General features: G+C 48.5%; 1 protein-coding gene and 1 long non-coding RNA gene across 12 annotated transcripts in view; one reads left to right on the forward strand and one right to left on the reverse strand.

Moving 5' to 3' along the window:
• Window positions 1-22,319, forward strand: part of LOC105492840 (ST3 beta-galactoside alpha-2,3-sialyltransferase 1) — a 115,628-nt gene that overhangs the window by 28,364 nt on the left and 64,945 nt on the right. The window contains exon 3 of one of the 10 annotated variants that reach the window (XM_071067797.1): window positions 12,584-12,687. The exons of the other annotated variants lie outside the window; for them this stretch is intronic. The gene's annotated coding sequence lies outside the window, so the exon portion shown is untranslated. The remainder of the gene's footprint in view (window positions 1-12,583; window positions 12,688-22,319) is intronic. 10 annotated transcript variants of the gene reach the window in all.
• On the reverse strand, window positions 10,111-15,279 carry LOC139355745 (uncharacterized). Of its 2 annotated transcripts, none has more exons than XR_011606721.1 (3): window positions 15,198-15,279; window positions 11,222-11,321; window positions 10,111-10,204 (listed from the first exon to the last, which is right to left on the reverse strand). It is a non-coding gene; the product is annotated as an uncharacterized lncRNA (long non-coding RNA). The 2 variants fall into 2 exon arrangements; XR_011606720.1 differs by having other exon boundaries at window positions 11,222-11,335; window positions 15,198-15,262.

Here is a 22,319-nt window from a genome sequence, read left to right on the forward strand (position 1 = left end):
AGGTTCAGGCAGTTTTCCTGCCTCTGCCTTCTGAGTATCTGGGATTATGGGCATGCACCACCATGCCCAGCTAATTTTTGTACTTTTGGTAGAGATGGGGTTTCACCATGTTGGCCAGGCTGGTCTCTAGCTCTTGACCTCAAGTGATCTGCCTGCCTTGGCCTCCCAAAGTTCTGGGATTACAGGTGTAAGCCACCATGCCCAGCCCTTCCTTTCTTTATATCAGTGTGGACTCATGGATTTTAATTTTATTCAATAGGTTGCAATCTTTTGTGATCATCAATTATTTTGATATTTACATTGCCCCAAATCTGTCCACTAGGGCCTGGCTCCTGTGTCTCTAACATTTCTCCATCATAATTTGAGCACTTGCTGCCTTGTTGTCACAGCAAGGTATTCTAGACTCATCTTCTACTCTCCTCACCTCAGTGGTGGAATCAACATGGGAGCCTTGGTTCCTTTTCATGGGAAATGGTGTTTAGAAACCAAGATCTGGCCACTAGGTGTGCTTATTGTTCCTGGGGTAGCATTGCCTCTAAGCCCTCTGGGCAGACATAATTGGGTGTGTGTGTGTGTGTGTGTGTGTGTGTGTGTGTGGTGTATCACACAGACAAGCACATTTCTATACATACATATGCACATCCACATGTACATCCACACATCATTCAGATCATTTTCAAATTGACCTATCTATCTATTAAAATCACCGTGAGTTCACACTAATGGTGCTAGGACATTCTGGAAATTCATGTCTATCTGAGTGATGCTGAACAGTCATTCTACTTTCACTGTCAACGCTACCACCAGCTACATTTATTAAACCATGTTCAGGCCCAGTTTTAGACCCTTTCCATCTCTGTTACTTCTGACATCAACTCAGTGGCCCAAGTACAGATGAGCAAACCAAGACTCTGAAAAGCTAATTAACTTGTGCAAAGTTATACAGCTGGTAAAGTGGCAAGCTTATAGGGAGCACCTGTTTGTCCCTCAGCTTTTGATCAAAGGGCCTAGGGAGAAACCTCTGTCTCAGGACAAAAACAAGAGCAGAAGACCGGGGTAGCATTTGTCCCTGCTGACAGCATTTGTCACAGTGCAGGCCAGCCAAACATGTGGACCATGTGTATGGTCTGTGTCTCTCAGATGGAGTCCTGTTAGAAGGTGTGTGTAGATGCACATGGTGGTGTGTGTTGCATGTGGGAGTGAGAGTTTCTGTGGGGGATGCAGGACTGTTGTCTTGTCCTTGTGAAGACATTGATCAGGTTGAGGATGTGATTACAGAACCGGGCCTCTCCGCAGAGGGAACATTTCTTCTCTTGCAGGGTGGTTTCTTGGGAGAGCTGCTTCAGTGTGGAAGCCTTAACTTAAACACGTTTTGGTCTCCAGCTCCCAGCAAAGATGCAGAATGTGCACCAGATAAATGCTGGTTTCAGGCAGGCATTGACAAACATTTCTGAGCTGCTTCTGTGCCAGGCACTGCTCTAATCAGACAAAGATCCTAGCTAGGGGTGAGAAAGAGGAAGAGATATACAGTTAAAAAAAAAAAATATATATATATATATATATGTGGTATGGGCAGGGGCAGGAGGTCCCAGGGCAGGGCACAGCATGTATGTGGTGGTCAAGGAGTGTCTCTTCCAGGAAATGTTTCTAGAACCAAGTCACATGGTAGACAGGAAAGAACAAATAGGGAGGTGAGAAGGAGAGCAGGGGCTGTTGATCAAAGGACATGCAGGGACTGATTCAGTCTTCTTCAGGGGACTGTGGCCTCCCCCCAGAGAACCAGGCCTGTTTTCCTTCTGGGCAGTGCCACATGGGGGGACACTCTCCCTGGGAGCTAAAGCATTTCCTCCAACAACAAAAAAACGTTATCAGCTGGCCCAGAGACCAACTGCAGGCCAGGGCACTCTGATTAGATAAGAGGACATCTTGTCTGTCGTTCAATATTCTGATGGGCAGCAGCAAGGAGCTGTTGGAATTTCCGTTGCTGATAACCTTTAAGAGCAGCAGTGGCAGAAATGGGGGTTGTTTGGGGTGGGAGGGGAGAGGAGACTTGGGAGCACTCTGGAGTATCTGAAAGGCTGATGGGGAGAGAAGGATTAGCGGATGAATGTGTAGAGGGTGATTTTGAGGATGGATCTAAGTTGCATGAGTGAAGTGAAGAGGGAGGGAGGTTCTCATTCAGGCTGTTTTTCTTTTTTTCTTACTCATTCATTCATTTAGCAAATACTTACTGAGTGCCTTCCAGTCCACTGGCACTTGACTGAGCACTGGAGGTAAAACAATAAGATGAGAGCTACGTCCTCAAGATGTTAATAACTTATTTATTTCCTTATTTTATTTAGGTATTTATTTTGAGATAGAGTCTCACTCTGGCACCCAGGCTGGAGTACAGTTGTGCCATCACGACTCACTGCAGCCTTGACCTTCTAGGATCAAGCGATCCTCCTGCCTCGGCCTCCTGAGTTGCTGGAATAAGAGCGTGCGCCACCACGCCTGGCTAATTTTTTTATTTTTTGTAGAGATGATGTTTTGCTATGCTGCCCAGGCTGATCTGGAACTACTGGGCTCGAGCAATTCCCCAGCCTCAGCATCCCAACGTGTTGGGATTTCACGTATGAGCCACCGTAACTGCCCGATGATAATAATTTAATGGGAGAAACAGATCGATTAATAAATCAGTGGTATGTTTAGGTGCAGTTCTGGTTCTTTGGTTCCTGAAGCTTATACAATTTGGGAGTTTTCTTTAAGGAAAAATAATACAAAGTTATGACGTTAAAATAAAATGCAAGTCCTAGATAAGTGGGGTGCAGCCCAGGGACTGGCACGTCAGCTTCCTGGACGTGCTCGTGCTCTGGTTCTTTGCCCGGTTTGCAAGCTGCAGTGTCAGTGAGTCCCTTCTGTTACCTGCTGCCTGCCGGATGAGCTGACCACAAGGGGAGCTGGCGGTGGGAATCCTGGTGCTCCATGGTACAGTGAACTTACTTGCCTTCTGGATCCTCTGAGTCCTTGTTCTTGGGCTCAGGGAATAGGGCTAAAGAACTTTGTTCTTCTTGTTTCTGCTGGGATTTTCGAAGGCACTTTCCTTGCAGTTCTGCAGGCTGACCTGTGATCCCATGTCAGGGACTGCATTCTCAGCAATCAGTTGAGCTCAGGAGTCCTGGGGCTAGTAGAGTGTTTGTGAGCACTTTCGCAGGGCTGACTGTGGCTCTTATGCCTTTCTAACAACCCCCCACACATAGATTCACCCCACAGACTCCCTGGCAGCCAGCTGCTGTCATTTCTCTTTTTTACTGATGATGAAACCCAGGCACAGACTAGTTAAGTAACTTACAATCACACAGCTAAGTCGGAGGGCTGCGCTTTGAAGGCTTACAGGGTCTCCAGAGCCCAGTCCACTTGCTGCCTCCCCATCATCCTCACTGCCTAATGCTTTTAAGCAATATGCTGGAAATACCTGCAATGTCAAGATTAGGAGATGGGCTAAATCCAGTACAGCCGCAGAATGGAATAATACTCATTTGAGCCACACAACCAGCACAGTGGAATGCTCTGATTTCTGGTGTGAAGGTGGGGTATCTAATTACATATGCACAGAGAAAGGAATACCAAGTGCTAACAGTGCTTGAATTCCCTCAGCCTTTTGCATCCTCTCCTGGACAGCTATAACAGACTCACTCACTCACACATGCATTCAATAGGTTTTATTTATTTATTATTTTTGAGATGGAGTCTTGCACTGTCTCCCAGGCTGGAGAGCAATGGTGTGATCTCAGCTTACTGCAACCTCCGCCTTCCAGTTCAAGCGATTCTCCCTGCCTCAGCCTCCCAAGTAGTTGGGATTACAGGCTTCCCCGCCACCACACCTGGCTAATTTTTATATTTGTAGTAGAGATGGGGTTTCACCATGTTGGCCAGGCCAGTCTTGAACTCCTGACCTCAGGATCCCCCCACCTCGGCCTCCCGAAGTGATGGGGTTACAGACATGAGCCAGCATGCCCGGCCATTCAGTAGCTTTTAATTCAATGCCTTTGACATGCTGAGTACTGGGGATACAGCAGCAGAAAACAAAAACATGGTTTCTGCTGTCATGGAACTTAGTTTGGCCTGCTGTTTGCTCTTTCTGCCTATGCTTTCTCCCTCCAGCTTTCACTAGAGAGATCTTTTGGAAGCCCTCCATGGTTCCCCCGTGCCCTCAGATGCAGCCCCTCCCTGCCGCTATTGTCTCTTGGGTAAAATGGACCAGAAGACGCACAGACCTTCCAGACATCAGAGTGTAGCTCTTCTCACTTGTTGGCTAGAGGCTTTGCAGTCACAACTCTCATCATTACCATCTTCTAGAAAGGTCAGGCACCGGACAGCTGAAACCATGGCAGCCAGCACCAGGAAGTGCCCTCCCTGGGCGCTCAAAGATCCAAGACAGCCGGGCCCTGTGTTTGTAGGAACAAGATTCCAGATGTCTCTGCTGCTTGCCAGCCTCGTGACCTTCATTCATGCAGGGCCTTGTTTTCTTGATTCAGTGGGGGCCAATCCCGGCCCCCAGGGGAGATGGATGCTGCAGGGATGTGCAAGCTGTAGAGGGTTCCAGAGAATGGGCCTGGCGTCTGCAAGCCTGGCACCCATCCTGGATGCTTTTCTCCAGCCCTTGGAGCTTGGGCGGTGTGGTGTTAGGATGATTATTGGGTTTCCTCCACAGTTCCTGGCTGATTGTTTTATAGCCCTTGTTACAGCCTTTTGTAATAATACTGGGTGTGGCAGGCCTCAGGACACAGGATCTCTCCAACGTTCTCCTGCCTTCCTTCCCCTGCCCTAACACAGGACTCTAATCTTTCCCTGCCTTTCTGATTGTGGGTCTTGAGATCCTCCCCAGAGAGGGTCCTGCCCTGTACCCTGGGAGAAGGAATGCTGACATCAGGAAGCTTCCATAAAACCCCAGAAGACTGGGTTGGAAGAGCTTCCAGATAGCCGAGCACTGGAGCTTCCTGGAGGGTAGCACACCCCTTCCCGCATACATCCCCCCACGCATCTCTCTATGTGTATCATTTGCACCAGTAAATATGTTTTCCTGAGTTCCAGGAAATTAATTCCAGCAAATTAATCGAGCCTGGAAAGGGGGTCTTAGGAACCCAATTTGAAGCCAGTTGGTCAAATTGCAGAAAACCAGACTTGAGACTTGTGTTTGGGGTAGGAGTTGGGGGGCAGTCTGGGGAACTGATCTCTCAGCCTGTGGGATCTGACACTGTCTCCAGGTAGATGGTGTCGGAATTAAATTGGAGGACACCCAGCTGGTGTCCACTGCGTGGTGTGTGGGGAAGAATTCCTATACGTGTGGGCACAGAAGGGTTCTGTGTTGACCGTTAGGGTTTGAGAGCAGAGGATAGGCAGGGTTTGAGAGATTTTACAAAACAGGTAGGAATAACACTTTCTGAGACTTGGTTTCCCCATCTGTAAAAAAAAGGAAATACTAACAGTACCCACTTGGGAGAGTTCTGTGAGGACTAAATGACACGAGGACTCAAAAAGCTGGGTACAGTGTCTGGCCCATCGTGAAGGCTGAGTAATTGACAGGTGCATTTATCACTATGGTTCCTCGCTGAGCCCGTGATAAATGAGCCTGTGGCAGGACATGAGTGAGCTGCAAGAACAGGAGCCAGGCCTCCCACCTTGCTGGCTCGGAAGGCTGTCTGGCTGCAGCAGAGACACTCTTCCCAGAAAGAAGGGGCTTTCCATGGTGAACCACTGTGGCCAGGCCCAGAGGCCTTTACAATACCAATGTCCCAAGAAGAGAAGGGCCATCAGAAGGATGGAAATTTTCTATGTGCTTCTAGATTGATCCCTTCTCAAAAGACTAATTTTTCTTCTAGTCATGCCCAGCTATAAGCATTTGGGCATTTACAGATAACCTTTGTTCCTGAAGGGCATCCGGGTATGTCCTTCCTCCTTTCAATACCCATGACCCTTACTATCCTGGAACAGAGTCCACACTGCAGGAAGGACAAGGCTCACCATGGTCAGGGCCCCATCAAAATCCCCAGCCTCATCTGTGCTCTCCCTGTCCCACCCCACCTTCTGCTAATCACAGAGTCATCTTCACAGTGTGGACCCTGAATACAGATGACTTGGGTTCTGCTTCTTTTGCAACCCTGGATACAGTATCTTCTCTTGATCTCAGTTTCCTCATCTGCAAAATGGACATAACAGATAACAACAGCACCAACCTCCAGGATTGCATGAGTTAATTCAGGCGTGCCTTGGAGATATTTCAGGCTTGGTTCCAGGCCGCTGCAATAAAGTGAGGATTGTAGTAAAGCAAGTCACACAAATTGTTTTGGATTCCCAGTGCATACAAAAGTTATATTTATACTATACTGTACTGTGGTCTGTGAAGTGTGCAGTAGCATTATGTCTAAAACAACAATGTACATACCTTAATTAAAAAATTCTTTTTTGGCCGGGCATGCTGGCTTACGCTCCCAGCACTTTGGGAGGCTGGGGTGGGCAGATCGCTTGAGGCCAGGAGTTCCAAACCAGCTTGGGCAACATAGCAAGATTTGCCTTCTACAAAAAATGTTAAAACATTAGCCAGGAGTGGTGGTGCATGTGCATCTGTAATCCTAGTCACTTGGGAAACTGAGGCCACAAGTTCAAGGCTGCAGGGAGCTATGATCAGAGCTTGACAGAGCGAGATCCTGTTTCTAAAAAAACAAAACAAATTAAAAAATACTTTCTTGCTAAAAAATGCTAATGGAATGAGCACGTGCTGTTGGAAAAATGGCACCAGTAGACTTGCTCAACACAGGGCTGCCACAAACCTCCAGTTAGTAAAGACAACAACAACAAAATAACAATGCAGCATCGGTGAAGCAGGATTAAGTGAAGTATGCCTATGTACGTGAAAGTGCTTAGAACCCTGCTAGACGCAGCAATCTCTAACGGCCAGTATTCTATAGAGAATATGAAGCTAAAGATGTGGCTATGGATATAGATATAGATATAGATATAAATATAGATACAGATATAATGTAGCTCTAGTCTGTGATCATCACGCCAAATGAAATACCTGCCATGTCTGCAGAACTTGGTCTGTGAGGTTTGCATGTGCTCTTCTCTACCTGGAATGCCCTTCTCTTGCTTTCCTGGGGAGCCCTCCCTTCTTCACACTCAGCTCTAGAGTTGTCTCTTCTGGAACTCCGCCCCCCTATTTCCACTCCATTCTCAGCTGTGGGGCTTGTCCTTCGGCAGCCCTTAAACCCCCTGCCTGTGTCTGCCTTCCTTTCACTGACCACACTGTCTTGTGAAGAAGGGCCCGTGTACCTGTGCATTTCCCCTGCTGCACTGGGAGCCCCTTGAGCAGTGGTAGTCTATGCTTCATTCTTCACTGGATTCACAGAGCACCCTCTGGGCCAGGCATGCCTTTCCCTCACCAGCACCGAGACTGGTGCTCTGACGGCTGGTGTAGTGTGTCCATTTGTCTCAGCCACAAAGAGCCAGCCCAGGTGCTGGTTTGATAGACATGATGTCCAGCTAGCTGGCCATGCTACTGGCCTGGACACATGCCTGGGCCCCCGTGGGGATTACTTGTCTCTTCTTTAGCTCCTCCGACTTGCCTCCAGCCTTTGGAGAACTGGAAATGGGCGGACCCCATGTCTGTAGGCTCCTGGTCCTTTCACTTTCCGGTCCACGCCTTATCTGCGTTCCATGCAGGCCAGAATACAGAACACCTGCTGTTTGCAGCTCTCTCTGCCTCCAATTAACTCATGCAAACACATCCTGTCAAAATACCCCACACCCTTTCTGATATGGATGGCACGGGGTAGAGGAGGAAGAAGACGCAAGTGAACCCAAAGCCAGCGAGTCTGAAATCCATTTGGCAAGCATTTGTGCTATGTCCTATATTCAGTGCCTGTGTGGGGAAGTCAGTTCACCGTTTTGCTCAATGGCAATGAAGAAATGGCATTCATGTAAACACTTTCTCACAGTCTCTAAAAATATCCTTTGTGCTGGAGGATTGGCTGTCAGAAAAAGAGGAAGAAGGGAAGGCCTTTGGGTCTGAGATGATTTGCTTATTCTGTTGGTTGAATAGGATGGAATTGGCTTTCTGCACTTTGCAACCTCAACAGATGGTCAGTCATCTAACTGGAACCTCCTTGGAGGTGGGGCCTATCTTTTTCCCCATTGAATCCACAGTACTTTGGTAAAGGAGAGGTCACTCAGAGAGTGTTCCGGAATTGCCCCCAACAGTTGTGCTATATGGTTGTATTGTGTTAATATTTCATCAAGAGTACTCATCTCTCCCTGTTGCTGCATATTTGCATATTAGTGTATGTCATCATCATTATCACAAACACCACCGTGTCGCCTTTAGCATTTTCTGTCATTTGAACTATGTCCTTGCAATAAGTTCTCAGGAGAGAGATACTGAAAATGCCTTGAAGGTTCTTGCCACCTATTACTCATTGTGACTTTGCTGTGAAATGAGGAGTGGAAGGGAGATGGGGGGAACAAGAGCTGGAAGGGGATCCCTATTGAGCCTGGGACAGGGACCAGTGCAAAGGCCAGGATACAGCCACGGTGGGATTGTTCGACGGGCATGTGGGTCTGCCTCCAGTGGAGCGCAGAGTGCAGGTCAGGGAGGAATGAGGAGCTGGGAGGGATGGACACAAGGATGAAAAGACAGGAAGTTCAGACAGAGGAACTCGCTCCTGATAGGAGAGAAAGCCCACTCTCATGCCCCTCATTTCTTGGGGGCTAATGTGCAGTGAGTCAGTGAGGAGCGGGGTGAGCTCTTAACATCTGTGTGTAGGCTGCTCTAGAGCCCATGCCTGCACTGGAGCCCATGAGTCACCTCAAGTCCATTTGAAAAATTAGAGTGTTGGTAATTCACAGGGGAAAAATAGCACAGACAAGGATCAAGAGATCCTGGCTGTCTGCAACACCTGCACGTCATTCTCTGTAGTCCCCAGGGTGCCACAGACTTAAGGAATTTTACACAACTCTGAGGTTTGGAATTCTATGGGTCTCCATGGAATTCAGACTGCCATTAGGCTGTGGGGAGTGGCGGGGGGGACTAGAAGACCCACATTCCGTGGAAATCCAGGGATTCCCGGAATTCCAGCATCCAGTAGAAATTCAGAGAACCATGGTCCCTGAGTAATTCCTCTGAAGGAAACATAGTCAAGAAAGACAAATTAATTTACAGCTACTCCTTCAGCTCCAGCCCAGCACTTAATTAGTGCCTTAGTGGTTTGAATGAATGACTATGGGAAAGGGTGAGAGAAGGAGTGAAGCAGAAGATCGCCCTCCAAAGCTATGCTTCACATCCTCAAATGTCACCCCCTCCACACTGGGGAGGGGCATGTGGCTGTCATGCGGACTCTTCTGGCATTTTGTAGCTGAGGGCTAAGGATGCTCTAGCTCCTGCACAAGGTCAGGGAGAACAGTTCTGGCAAATTGCTAAACGTGTCCTCCTCAGAATACCACTGGACGTTCAGTACTGAGGAACAGCAGAGCATGGCGTCACACGAGCCGCCCCAAAATTTTCACCCTGGAGGATGATCCTTCCATGCGATTACTATTGATTGATCACAAGTAGCTTTTGATGTCATGGCTTTTATCTGTTAATATGTGTCATATTCTATATTAAAATTGAGGAATTATTTAAATATTTATTTAGTACTTCATTGGAAAAATAATAATGAATCTATCATATGGTAACATAAATGACTTTTTTTTTTTTTTTTTTTTTTGAGACAGAGTGTTGCTCTGTTACCCAGGCTGGAGTGCAGTGGCACAATCTTGGCTCACTGCAACCTCTGCCTCCCAGGTATAAGCGATTCTCCTGCCATAACTGGGATTACAGGTGCCCGCCACCGCACCTGGCTAATTTTTGTATTTTTAGTAGAGATGGGGGTTTCACCATGTTGGCCAGGCTGGTCTCGAACTCCTGACTTCAGGTGATCCACCCGCCTCAGCCTCCCAGAGTTCTGAGATTACAGGTGTGAGCCACTGTGCCCATCCCATAAATGATATTTTCATGAAAAAATAACTACTTACCCAAACAAACAACAACAACAAAAAATAAGAAGAGTGGTATTACTTTACAGATCCCTTTACTATCTGGCTTAAAGGAAAACAGCTGGGTTTTCATCTCTGCCTCTGTATTCAGTCTTCTGTGAAATCAGATGTCATTTGTCTCCGGGGAGCTCTACTGTACATGCAGGAGAGAATGAGAGTGAAAGAGTAAATGAAGCCTTTGTCTCATTATGAAAATGGCTTTGACATCGTGAATTCCCCAGAAGGATCTCAATGACCCACAGAGATCCCTGAAACATAGTTTTAAGAACCTCAGTACAGTGGTTAAGAACGTGCCTTTTTTTTTTTTTTTTTTTAAGTTCTGGGATACAAGTGCAGAATGTGTAGGTTTGTTACATAGGTATACATGTGACATGGTGGTTTGCTGCACCTGTCAACCTGTCATCTACGTTTTAAGCATGCATTAGTTATTTGTCCTAATGCTCTCCCTCCCCTCACCCCCTGACTGGCCCTGGTGTGTGTTGTTCCCCTCCCTGTGTCCATGTGTTTTCACTGGAGAAGAACATGGCTTTTCAAGCAGGCTGCCTGGGGTCAGGGAGGCGTTTGGGAGGAATTGCATCCCGGATCCACTTGCAGCCCGTTGAGTTACCATAGACAAGAGATTTCACTTCTCTGCACCTCACATCCTCTATAAAGTGGGATAATAGTACCTACTCATAGGATTATTGTAAGAGTTACTTTAGTTAATATTTTAAAGCTCTTAGAACAGTCAGGTACATATTAAATGCTATACAGGTTATGTATCTATAGCTACACACACGTATCACATACATACATACTATATACATACATATGTATATATGTACACATACATAACATATATATACTATATATGTGAGTATATATGTGTGTGTACTATATATTCATGTATATTTATGCTATATATATATTGCATATACTAAAACCAACTGAAAAATCACAAATGTTACTATAGCAAGTCATCCATTTCACATTATTTCTAAAAATATGAATATGTAAGAGCCATTTCTTAAGGCAGCTTTTCTGTCACCTACTAAGAGCGGGGGACAGCCGCTGCCCTGTTTGGGGTGCTGCAGAGCATAATCATAAATGTGGGAGTCCAGATCCAGGTCAGCTGTTGGGGCTCCAGGAGTCTGCGGACCCCTGCTCTCACCTCTTTGTGTCACCGGAGCTCCAGATTAAGGGCTTTCTGACAACTCCTCGTCTTCTTTCCTTCCCTTTGTCTGAGGAAGCAACTGTCTTCATTTGGCTGCCTAAGGGAGAACATCTGGCTCCAGGCACCACAGAAATCAAAGAAGGAACCACGATGCTGGCCCCAGGAAGTCCCCAGAAACCCCAGGCAGCTCCTCCTCTCACACGGGATGCTTTTCCCGAAATACTTTTTGTCTGGAAGCTCTCCATGTGAGCTTTACAAAGGCATGTACATTCCCTTAGCCTTTGAAAATGCTCATAGGTTCAAGAACAACAACAACAAAAAGCCTTGGCGTCAGTGATCTGAGCACAGCATTGGAGTATGCTAAGAAGGCATCGGGGACTGGGAGCAGTGGCATATGCCTGTGATCCCAGCACTTTGGGAGGCCAAGGCGGGTGGATCACCTGAGGTCAGGAGTTCACGACCAGCCTGACTAATATGGTGAAACCCTGTCTCTACTAAACAAAATTAAGTGAGCGTGGTGGCACATGCCTATAATCCCAGCTACTTGGGAGGCTGAGACAGGAGAATTGCTTGTACCTAGGAGGTGGGAGGTTGCAGTGAGCTGAGATGGTGCCGTTGCACTTTAGCCTGGGCAGCAAGAGCAAAACTCCGTCTTAAAAATAAATAAATAAATAAATAAATAAATAAATAAAATGAAAGAAGGCATCAGGACACCGGCTTCTTGTCCTCTGAGTGCGTGCTGTGCGGTGAGGTCCTCAGCGTGACGCTCACCTGGAAGGCATTCTGAATAGGACGAGACCCACCACGTCACCCCCCGCTCTAGTTTATTCATTAATTCAATTATCAAACGTCAGTGGAATGCCTACAAGGGCCGGGCAGCGTTCAGAGCGCTGGAGACACTTCCATAAACTCACAAGCAAACATTCCTTGCGAAACCTACAGTTCAGTCGGGGAGACTTCTGATAAATAACAAAGTTCACAAATTAGAGATTTCATGATGCGTAGGAGGACAGGTACTAGAAAAGAGCAGGCAGGGGGCTGGGGAGCGCTGGCAGCAGAGGGGCCCGGGGTCAGCAACACCGAGAAGAGAAAGATGAACAGATTTGAGGAAGGCGAGAACCTTGTCCACGTGGGTCTGGGGGACAGCCCTCGAATGGGGGATACAGAGCTATGCCTGGTGAGTCAGGGAACTGAGAGTCCGGGAGCCTGGGCAGTGCATCAGGGGCTAATGGTCAAGTGAGATACGAAGGGGGCGGCCAGACCAGAGGAGTTCTTCTTGACTTTTGGTGATATGGCATGCCTCCAAGGTGACACTGCCCCTTGCTGGACTGCAGTGACTTCCTGTTTTTGACTTCCTAGGCTTCTCTGAGCATCTGCCCTAGAGCCCACCATGGGTCCTGGAACCGCTCTTCTGGGTCCCCTGATGTTCTGTGTCAGCTCTCGCCTAGTGTCCTCACCTTCAGGTGGGTGTTCATCTGTCTGCCTGTCTGCCTCCCCTGTTAGCTGGGCCTTTCAATTTTCCATCCCACCATAAGGGACAGCCGGCAGGTCCTGAGTTTTATGACCTTGTACATTTGTTTGGTAGCAGCACCTTCAACCTCCAAGCTCCTAAGACCTGTCTCTCTCCTTCGTTAGAACTGCCGCATCCTCTCTGGCCCACTTTCTGTCTGGCATTTGCCTGACACATTCCTCCACTAGATGCCAAATTCCCCAGGGCGAGGACCCAGTCAGCCTCCATCTGCGTCACCTTGAGCACTATGGCAAGAGGGCTAGAAAGCCTGTCCCGTCGGTGGGAGGACCCATCACCACAGGGGTTTGCCAGCGAGTCCTGTATGCCTGGCCCTGCCTCGCTGTCTGAATCTCCTGTGTACGCTCTGCTCCGTCAACCGCTGGTTCGCTTTGTCCCACCCGTGCTGCGTTCCTGTACTAGCTTGTTAGTTGCAGAGCCCCATGTGTCTTAGCACAGGCTGATTCCTTTACCAGAAATGCCACTTTTCTATTTATTCATCCAGCAAGTGCATTTACTGGCCCTTGCTAACTCATTGGAAGGACCATCTCCATTAGGAAGCTGATGCCCTGTCTTGTGACACGTTTTCATCTGGATACATTGGACTGCGAATGCTAGGCCCTGGGGTGGAGAGGGGAGATGTGGTCCTGCCCATGGAGCCCTAATACCCTAGCTCCAGGCTCAGCAAATGTTTTCTGTAAAGGGCCAGGTAGTAACTATTTTAAGTTTTGTGGGCCAAATCGTATCTCTCATGACTATTCACATTTGCTGTTGTAGCGCAAAGCCGCCATAGACAAAACATAAATGAATGAATGTATTTGTGTTCCATAAAACTTCATTTACAAAAATAGGTGGCAAGGCCAGATTTGGCCCGTGAGCTGTCATTCAGTGACCCTGATCTTGACTCAGTGTAGGCCATAGAGGGAAACAGCTTGTATAGCTCAATGTACTCACTAATTGCTAATTACTAGTGTTCCCATCACTGGACAGAGACTCTTCCAGGGCACAGACTGTCCCGCAGTCAGCATTGTGCCCTCAATGCCTAGCACAGCGCCTGACACAGGGTAGGCACCCAGGATGTGTGAATAAATCAATGAGCAAGTGAATGGAAATTCTATGGGTACTGAGCTTAGCAATCTAGGCTAGGCCCTGCTCCTTCCCTGCAGGCACAAAATGCTGGCAAAGGGCTTGGTGTGGTCTCTGGGGGCCCTGGAAGTGAAACTAAATAGGCTTCTCCAAGTGCACCATTTCTGGGTAATTTTTTTTTTTTTTTTTTTTTTTTTTGAGACAGGGTCTCGCTGTGTCACCAGGCTGAAGTGCAGTGGCGCGATCTTGGCTCACTTCAACCTCCGCCTCCCAGGTTCAAGCAATTCTCCTGCCTCAACCTCCTGAGTAGCTGGTGCTACAGGTGTGGGCCACCACACCCAGCTAATTGTTGCTTTTTGTTGTTGTAGTTGTTTTTTAAGTAGAGTTGGGTTTTCACCATGTTGGCCAAGATGTTCTTAATCTCTTGACCTCAATCTGCCCACCTTGGCCTCCCACAGTGGTGGGATTATAGGCATGAGCCACCACGCCCAGCCCATTTCTGATGATTTTAATGAGCTCTTGATGGGGGTGGGCTCAGTCCCCTGGGGTGGCCAGAGCCCATCTGGATTGACTTCAACGAGCTATGATGTGAGCTTGGGCAGGTGGAGACTTTGCAGCATGGGACCCACCAGCAAGCGAGCTATTCCTTGCTTCCCGCGGATCTTTTCTGGCCCTGCGTGGGCCATGGGCTGAGTCCTGGCATACGTTTCTCCCGTGCCTAGGATGAGCCAAGTGCTATTCTGACGGTTGCACACACATGATCTCATTTAATTGTCATGGCAACCTGGGTGGTGAATAGTATCATTATCCTCATTTTACACAGGGTAAACTGAGTTACAATATGCAACTTGCCTGAGGTCACACTGTAGCTTAGGGCAAAGTTGGGATTTGAACCCAGCAATCTGATTCCAGGGTCCTTGCTCATAACCATCATTATTCAAACTGACATGCAGTGTAAAGGATTCAGACCTGCAGGGACCAAAAGTGGACACTTCTCACCCCACCACCTCAACCCCTTTACTCCCGATGCCGACACTGTTGCACTGAGAACTACAGTAATTGGCCCAAGATCACATGGCATTAGTAGAGGAAAGAGTTGAAGCTACGTGAGTCGATTTCCAACTCAATGCTTTCTCCACAAGCCCAAGCCCCTCTTTTGGCTTGGCACCTGTAGGCAAACAGAGGCAAGTCTCTCCTCTCTTTCTCTCTGCCTCCCCTCCCCACAGAGCAGAACAACCTCTCATCTTATCCTTTGTGAAAGACCAGCCCCTTCACAGAGAAGTGACAGTACAAACTTGCACCTTCGTTAGCATGGATGGGTGCCCTGGGCCTGGAATCAGTCAGATCAGGAATCAGGTGAGCTTGGGCAGGTCTCCTCACCTCTCTGACCCTCTGTTTTCTCGTCTGGTGACTAGGGGTACAAGACCTGACTTGGCTGAGTTGTTCTAAGAGCTGAGTGCAGTGATGTGTCTCAGTGCCTGCCTGTCACAGCCCTTGGCCTTCAGCAAATGTGGTTTCCTGTCCTGCTTCCTCATTTCTCCCCACAGCTCTCTCGCCCACTCTGCCCCAGGAACAACAGTGTACCCCACCCACTGTACTCAGCTGGAAAACTGCATCCAATGACCTCTCTTCTAAGCAACCACTCTGACGTCACCTGGTGCAACATTCTAGGTCCATCCAGGAAGCAACATTGGGCTATTTCTACCCCAGGCACTGTGGCAGCACTCTTTTTTCTTCTTGCCTGTAATTACAGGGTTTTACAGTGGTTTCTCTGTTGCCTAAAAGTCTCAACATTTTCTTTGTTTCTCTCTTACACATAATTGTATCTCAGGAACCCACAAGCCATTAGGTCCCTGACCCTCAGTGGATGCCCTTTTCTATGGAGACAGACATCTAGATCAAAAGAAAGATGCTGGCTGGTTGGAGTAAACTATTCGAATAGACAAAACCCTTCATGAGGCCTCTACATGGATTTTGTGGCCCTGGGTGGTTGGAGAGACTTAGGAGTCTTCATGAACTTTTCTACTTCGCCTCTTTTTGATATAGAATTATCTGCAGGAGCCCAGGCCCCAGACTCTGGCTGGGGAATGAGTGTGGTAGAATAATAGCAGAGGTTGGGGGCTCTAGTGTCCAGGAGACACAGGGATGGGTAGAGTTGCCGTGTTTGCAAAGGTGGGCATCCTCAGCTCTTAAGCTTGCCTGAATGCAGGCTGCCTGGAGCCTGACCCAACTTTTCTAATTCATGGCTCCCTTTGTGAGCTGAAAGAATTGTCAGTGATGGCAGCGGTGGCCTGTCTGGAGCAGCTGCTGTGGGGATGCCTGCTGCAGCAGGGGAGGTGTAGCTGGGGCTGCGTGCTCCACAGAGCTGGCAGGGGCCAGGAACAGGTGGGAACCCCGCCTTCTACCAAGCTGGCAGGGCAGGAGCCCTGAGCTCCCAGGCACAGCTGCAGCTACCTAGCCACAGGTCTGGACCGAGGGATCCTGCTGCTCTCAGGGGCCCAGAAAGCCCCACTGTCGTGAAGGCTTGTAATTGCCTTCTCCTGCTCCCTGGCATCTCACCACTCCCAGTGCCCACTCTGATTTTTAGAACAAAGTTGAAGCTGAGTCTGAGTGCTGTCGCAACCCAGCTGGGTGTGCATGTACTCTGGGTGGTGCTGACATGCCAGACCCCTGCCACCTTGGCCCCCTCCAGACTTTGGTCACCAACAGGCACAGGAGGGAAGCCAAGAGGAGACTGAGGGCAGACATCTCTCAGCACACACAGCCTGGGTGCTCTGGATGCCATGTTGATGGTGGCAGGAGGCAGACAGGCTCCTGGGTGGAAAGGGGCGGGTCCCAGGTGAAACACCACCTTCAACCCAGAGACAGCCTGAAGCCTGGAGGCCAGGCTGCCAGTTCTGGGGGGAGTCCATGGCCTAGAGTAAGAACTTATGGTGCTTTATCCAAGCCCACCCATGGCCGCCCATGGACCAGTCAGCATGCACTTCCGCCCATCTGAGCCCGTAAAAACCCTGGACTCATCCAGACATGCAGGTGTCAGGAATACCAGCTGCAGGAAGGAGCTACCCACTCTCGGTCTCCTTGACTCTTTGGGATGACCTAACTGCAGAAAGGAACTACCCACTATGTGTCTCCTCTGCCGAGAGCTAGACATTCATTGGGACAACCTGCCTGTGGAAAGGAGCTACCCACTGCAGGTCTCCTGAAAGCTGTTCTGTCACTCAATGAGGCTCCTCTCTGCCTTGCTCACCCTCCAGTTATCTGCATGCCTCATTCTTCCTGGACATGGGACAAGAACTCAGGATCCGCCAAATGGTGGGACTGTAAGTGCTGTAACACAAACAGGGCTGAAACACACCCTCCTCCCCCAATTCACCACATTGCAGGTGACAAGAAGGAGAGAAGAGCTGTGGCCCTTTGGGGAGTCCAGATCTAGGGGCTCCCCAAGCCAGGGCTGTGACAACCTCTTTGGGGCTCCACAGTTCCTGGTGTCTCCAAGCTTCTGGGTGCCACCATGTTCCCCTGGAACGTTTCTAGATGTGTTACTTAGGAATGTGGCAGCTTTCTTGCTTCTTTATCCAGATACAGGTCCAGAAATGGGTGCCTGCAGCAGAAGCCGTGTGTGGTACATCTGGTCCAGCTGCAGCCTCACACGGAGCTGGCACCTGTGCCAGTACCCAGAACTGCCTGTTGCAGCAACCAGCATGCCTGGCTGTGCACAGTGGCTGGACCCTCTGCTAGCTCACCCAAACACCCCTTGCTGCTCCATGCCTGGCTTGCCCTTACCAAGTGTGTGATCTAGGCTGGTAGCATAAGCTAAGCACAACCTACTGGGCCGAGTGGGTGAAATGAGCCCAGCAGGCATGAGCAATACTCAGGTAGAAGGCGCTGCTGGCCAGAGGTTTCTGGCTGGCAAAGTGACACCCAAGGATCCTGTGACATCAGGATCTGCTCACCTGCAAAATGCTGGTCTCACCTGGGGCTGTAGTGTTGCCTGGTTGCTGAGAGCTCTGTCTCTAGGGGACAATGCCTGGGTTTGTGTCCTGGCTCTGCCACTTTCTAGCTGGGAGACCTTGGACAAGTTCTTAACTCTTTTGTGTTTCACATTTTCATCTGAAAAATTGGGGTAATAATAGCTCATTCAGTCTTCATTAAAAACTTAAGAGGCAGGTTTTTAAATTATTGTTCCAGTCTTTGCTTGAGCTGAGAGGGCCAGCCAGAGTCAAGGTATAGGAGCAATTGAGCAGTGAGAGTGTGTCAGTCAGTTTTTGCTGTGTAACGAAACCATGAAATGGCATAAGAGCATTCATTTAGATCTCATGGGTCTGTGGGTCATATGTGGTGGTTCTGGCTTAGTCTGTGAGTTGAGTTGGCCCTGACTAGAGGGTCACAGGCTGCCTGAAGCATGTTTTTCTCATGATGGAGGTCAGAAGCTCCCCAAAGGACAGGTACACAAAGCTCTTATGATTGTGGTTCTGAACTGGCATCTTGGCACTTCTTCCCACATTCTATTGCCTAAAGCATGTCACAACATCCAGAGCGTGAAAAAATACACTCCCACTTCAAGAGACGAGGACCTGGGATAGAGACCCCTAGCCTCATCTCCTGTGGCTCCCATACCCAGCCTTCTGCCAGCCCGTTTGCACTTGTTCGCCAGCAAGAAGCTCAACAGACATTTCTCAATTGGTCATAAATCTGCTACCTAGGGATGGTGCTGACCTCTTGCAGGCCTCCAGGGAGGTCCTGAGAGTCCCATGAGAGTTGACTTTGCTTTGTCACACAGCAGGACAAGTGGCCGTTCCATCTGTAATAAGACCCTTCTAAATGATCTGCAGGAACTCCTGATGCATCTTTGCAGTGCCCTTTGAAGTAGCTGCCAGTTTAAGCATCACCATCTTCACTTTACAGAGGAAGAAATGAAGGCTCAGAGAGGTTGAGTTACTTGCCTGAGGGTGTCCAGCAAAGAGTGGGCAAAGCCAGATTGAGGCTCAGGTGGTTTGGCTGTGGAGTCTCTGTACTGCTTCTGGGGGTGGAGAAAGCAACAGCTCCACATCTCTGTGACTTACGCTAGGACAGAGGCATGCATGGGGGTGTGGCAGTGTCTGTGAATCAAGACCTGGACCCTCCAGTCTCCCATGTGCTCTGTGGTGTTTGGGAGACTTAGCAACCCCTCACAAAAGAGTTAGGAGCCACTTCCCCTGCTCCCAGAAGCCATGCAGCTCCCCTCTCAGCAGGGTAGAAGGGAGAGCCCTTGCTGCTCGCCAGCACCCTGGGGCAGGTGGGAGTGACAGAGCGCAGCCCCATCTGTTTGAAGTTAGAAGTGATTGAGCACAGTTGTCCAGAAACTCCGTGGAGTTTAGAAACACGGTGCTGAATGTCTCCCCCTCTGCAAGGCTGTCTCTCCTTGAGGGATTTCATCCTGTCTCTTCCCCCAGTGCTCATTTTCTCAGCACATTCTCTGTCCTAGGCTCTGGGGACAGAGACAGTGAGATGAGCCCCTTCCCTTGCCTGGTGAGGGTGTTGGGGGCACACCAGGAGTCCAGAGAAGGATTGTACTCCAGGGAGGATAGTGGTAGCAAAATAACGACAGTAATTAGTGTGTGCTTGTGGAGTGCCACGTGCTTAACACTTTGCCCCTTAGGCCAGCGTTATGTTTGCCTTCAGTTTTTGGATGAAACCCAGGCTCTCAGGGTTAACTAGCAAGACCCTGTGGCCACCAGGTGACTCTGCTGGATATGAACGTAGGCTTTTCTGTGCCAGCACCTCAGCACCCTGGACCAGCTGGGGTACAGGGTAAAGTACTCTGAGAGTCAGATCAGAAGGCTTAAGGTCCCACTTACTGTTCTGTCCCACACAGGCTGTGTGGCCTCAGGCAAGTCAGTTGACCTCTCTGAGCCTCAGACCCTCAGCTATGACTTAGAATTGGAAAACATTTCCAGAGAGGTAGAGGTCAAACCACACTGTGCCTGTGATGGGGCTCTGAAGTAAGGCAGGGAACCTTCTGTGCCTGGGGAGCCTCAGTGTCTAGGGGCAGTGTCCTGAGCCCCCATTCCAGGGAAGCCATTTGCAATTTTTTTTTGAAGATTTTTAAAAAATGTTGCTGGGTCTGTGTTTTTCTATCTCCTCTGAACTTTCCTTCTTGCTAGTTTTCTATATTGCTTCCTATTTTTTCTCTGCTTTGGGCATAGGCTTTAGAAATAGAATTTTAAATCTTAGATGGCTTCCCCATTCTGTATAGCGCTGGGGAGTGATCACATCACACTTCTGGGAGGCTTTCCGCCCAGAGTTGGGGTGCTGGAGAAGACTGTAAAGGCACCACCATTTTGAAGGTTTTTTGTTTTGTTTTGTTTTGTTTGGAAGTTTGGAAGTTTCATTTTAGAATCAGAAAAGTAGCCCATGACCATTGAAACAAATCCTGAAAACAGAGAAAAGTATAAAGGCCCAAAACAAAAACAGAAACACCTACCGAAACCGTCTCTCCCAGAAAGCACCTATCTCAGTAGTTCATCCTGTTTTCTTTCACGAGATTTTGGTTCCTCTAGGTTTACGTATACTAAAATCGGAATTATGATTCTGAAATTCTCTTCTGTTTTCGTTTCCAATTTAACAGTGTAGTAGATATTCCTGCATGTTATTTAAAATTCTTCATGATCATTATTAATGATTGAAAGTTTCTGTCCTGTAACAGATATTTTAACATATCATGATTTATCTAATAATTTCCTTAATGTAGAGCATGCAGGAGGAGCTCTCTAACATTTTGCTATTAAAAATAACGTGATAGGCCGGGGCAGTAGTTCAGACCTGTAATTCCAGCACTTTGGGAGGCCGAGGTGGGTGGATCACAAGGTCAGGAGTTCGAGACAAGCCTGGCCAACATGGTGAAACCCCTTCTCTAATAAAAATACAAAAATTAGCTGGGCATGGTGGCAGGTGCCTGTAATCCCAGCTATTCAGGAGGCTGAGGCAGAGAATCGCTTGAACCCAAGAGGCGGAGGTTGCAGTGAGCCGAGATCACACCACTGCACTCTAGCGTGGGTGACAGAGCAAGACTCTGTCTCAAAACAAACAAACAAAAAAACATAAAAACAAAAATTAGCTGGGTGTGGTGGTACACACCTGTAATCCCAGCTACTCAGGAGGCTGAGGCAAGAGAACTGCCTGAACCTGGGAGGCGGAGGTTGCAGTGAGCTGGGATCACACCATAGCACTTCAGCCTTGATGACAAAGCGAGAATCTGTCTAAAAAATTAAAATTAAAATTAAAAAACCCACAAAAAACATGATAAACATCTTTGGGCACAAAACTGCACATTGAGCTATTTCCTGGAATAGATTCCTAAAAGGGGAATTATGTATGCGGTGGAAGCAGAGAGCACTTTTTGAGGCTTTTGATGCCTCAAGCAAATGTCCTTTTGTTTTAGACTTGGAGGCTGTAGTGGGGTGGGCTGCCAGAGACCCGCTTCCCTGCCGGGGCTCATGTTTCTGCTGAACAGGGGTCCAAACCCATGAGCTCCTGACTCAGGAAAGGTCCTAGGTTGGCCCATACCCAACATCTTTTCATGGTGACGTGAGAAGCTCTAGGAGTCTCGATGATCTAAACTGTTTCACTTGAAAGCGGAACTAGGAGCCTTTTGAAGGCAGAAGTGTCAAGACGCAGAAACTTCTGTGGTGCCAGAAGAGGGGGCTGCCTCCAGCAAGATGGAATTCACCATGGAATATATACCAAGCAGCATGTGGGCAGGGGCTGTGCATACCACACCCCGCTGCGAGCTGTCCCCGGCTCCAGCCCCTCCTCTGCGTTCCTCCCTATCAGCTGAGCTCTACACAGTCATTTCTTTGCATAGTCTCTGCCTCCCCTAGAATTTCAGCTCTCTTCGTCTGTTTTGTTCTCTGCTGTAGCCTTAGCCCCCCAAAACATTACCTGGCCCATTATAGCTGCTCAATAAATATGCATGGGCTGAAAGAATGATGAGTGGGGAAGATTGTAAAGACCTGCTCAGAAGTCCCAAAATATGATGCTTGGAAGTAACAATACTTGCCCGCATTCCTTTACTGGGTTCTTTTTGTTTATTTTGTTTTGTTTTTGAGACAGAGTCTCACTCTTTCACTCAGGCTGGAGTGCAGTGGTGCAATCTCAGCTCATTGCAGCTTCTGCCTCCCAGGTTCAAGCGATTCTCATGCCTCAGCCTCCCTAGTAGCTAAGATTACAGGCAAGTGCCATCATGCCCCACTAATGTTTGTATTTTTTTTTTTTTTAGTAGACATGGGGTTTCACTATGTTGGTCAGGTTGGTCTCAAACTCCTGACCTCAAGTGATCTACCCATCTCGGCCTCCCAAAGTGCTGGGATTACAGGCGTGAGCTCCCGAGCCCGGCCTCCTTTACTGAGTTCTTAATGTGTGCCTGGCATGTATCTCTCGGACACCTCCCAGGTAATTCTGTTATGGATAAGGTGACTGCTGTTGTCCCATTTATTTCCTCACTCATGCCAGCTTGACATT

The sequence above is a fragment of the Macaca nemestrina genome, chromosome 8 (genome assembly GCF_043159975.1).
Source record: "Macaca nemestrina isolate mMacNem1 chromosome 8, mMacNem.hap1, whole genome shotgun sequence".
NCBI lineage: Eukaryota > Metazoa > Chordata > Mammalia > Primates > Cercopithecidae > Macaca > Macaca nemestrina.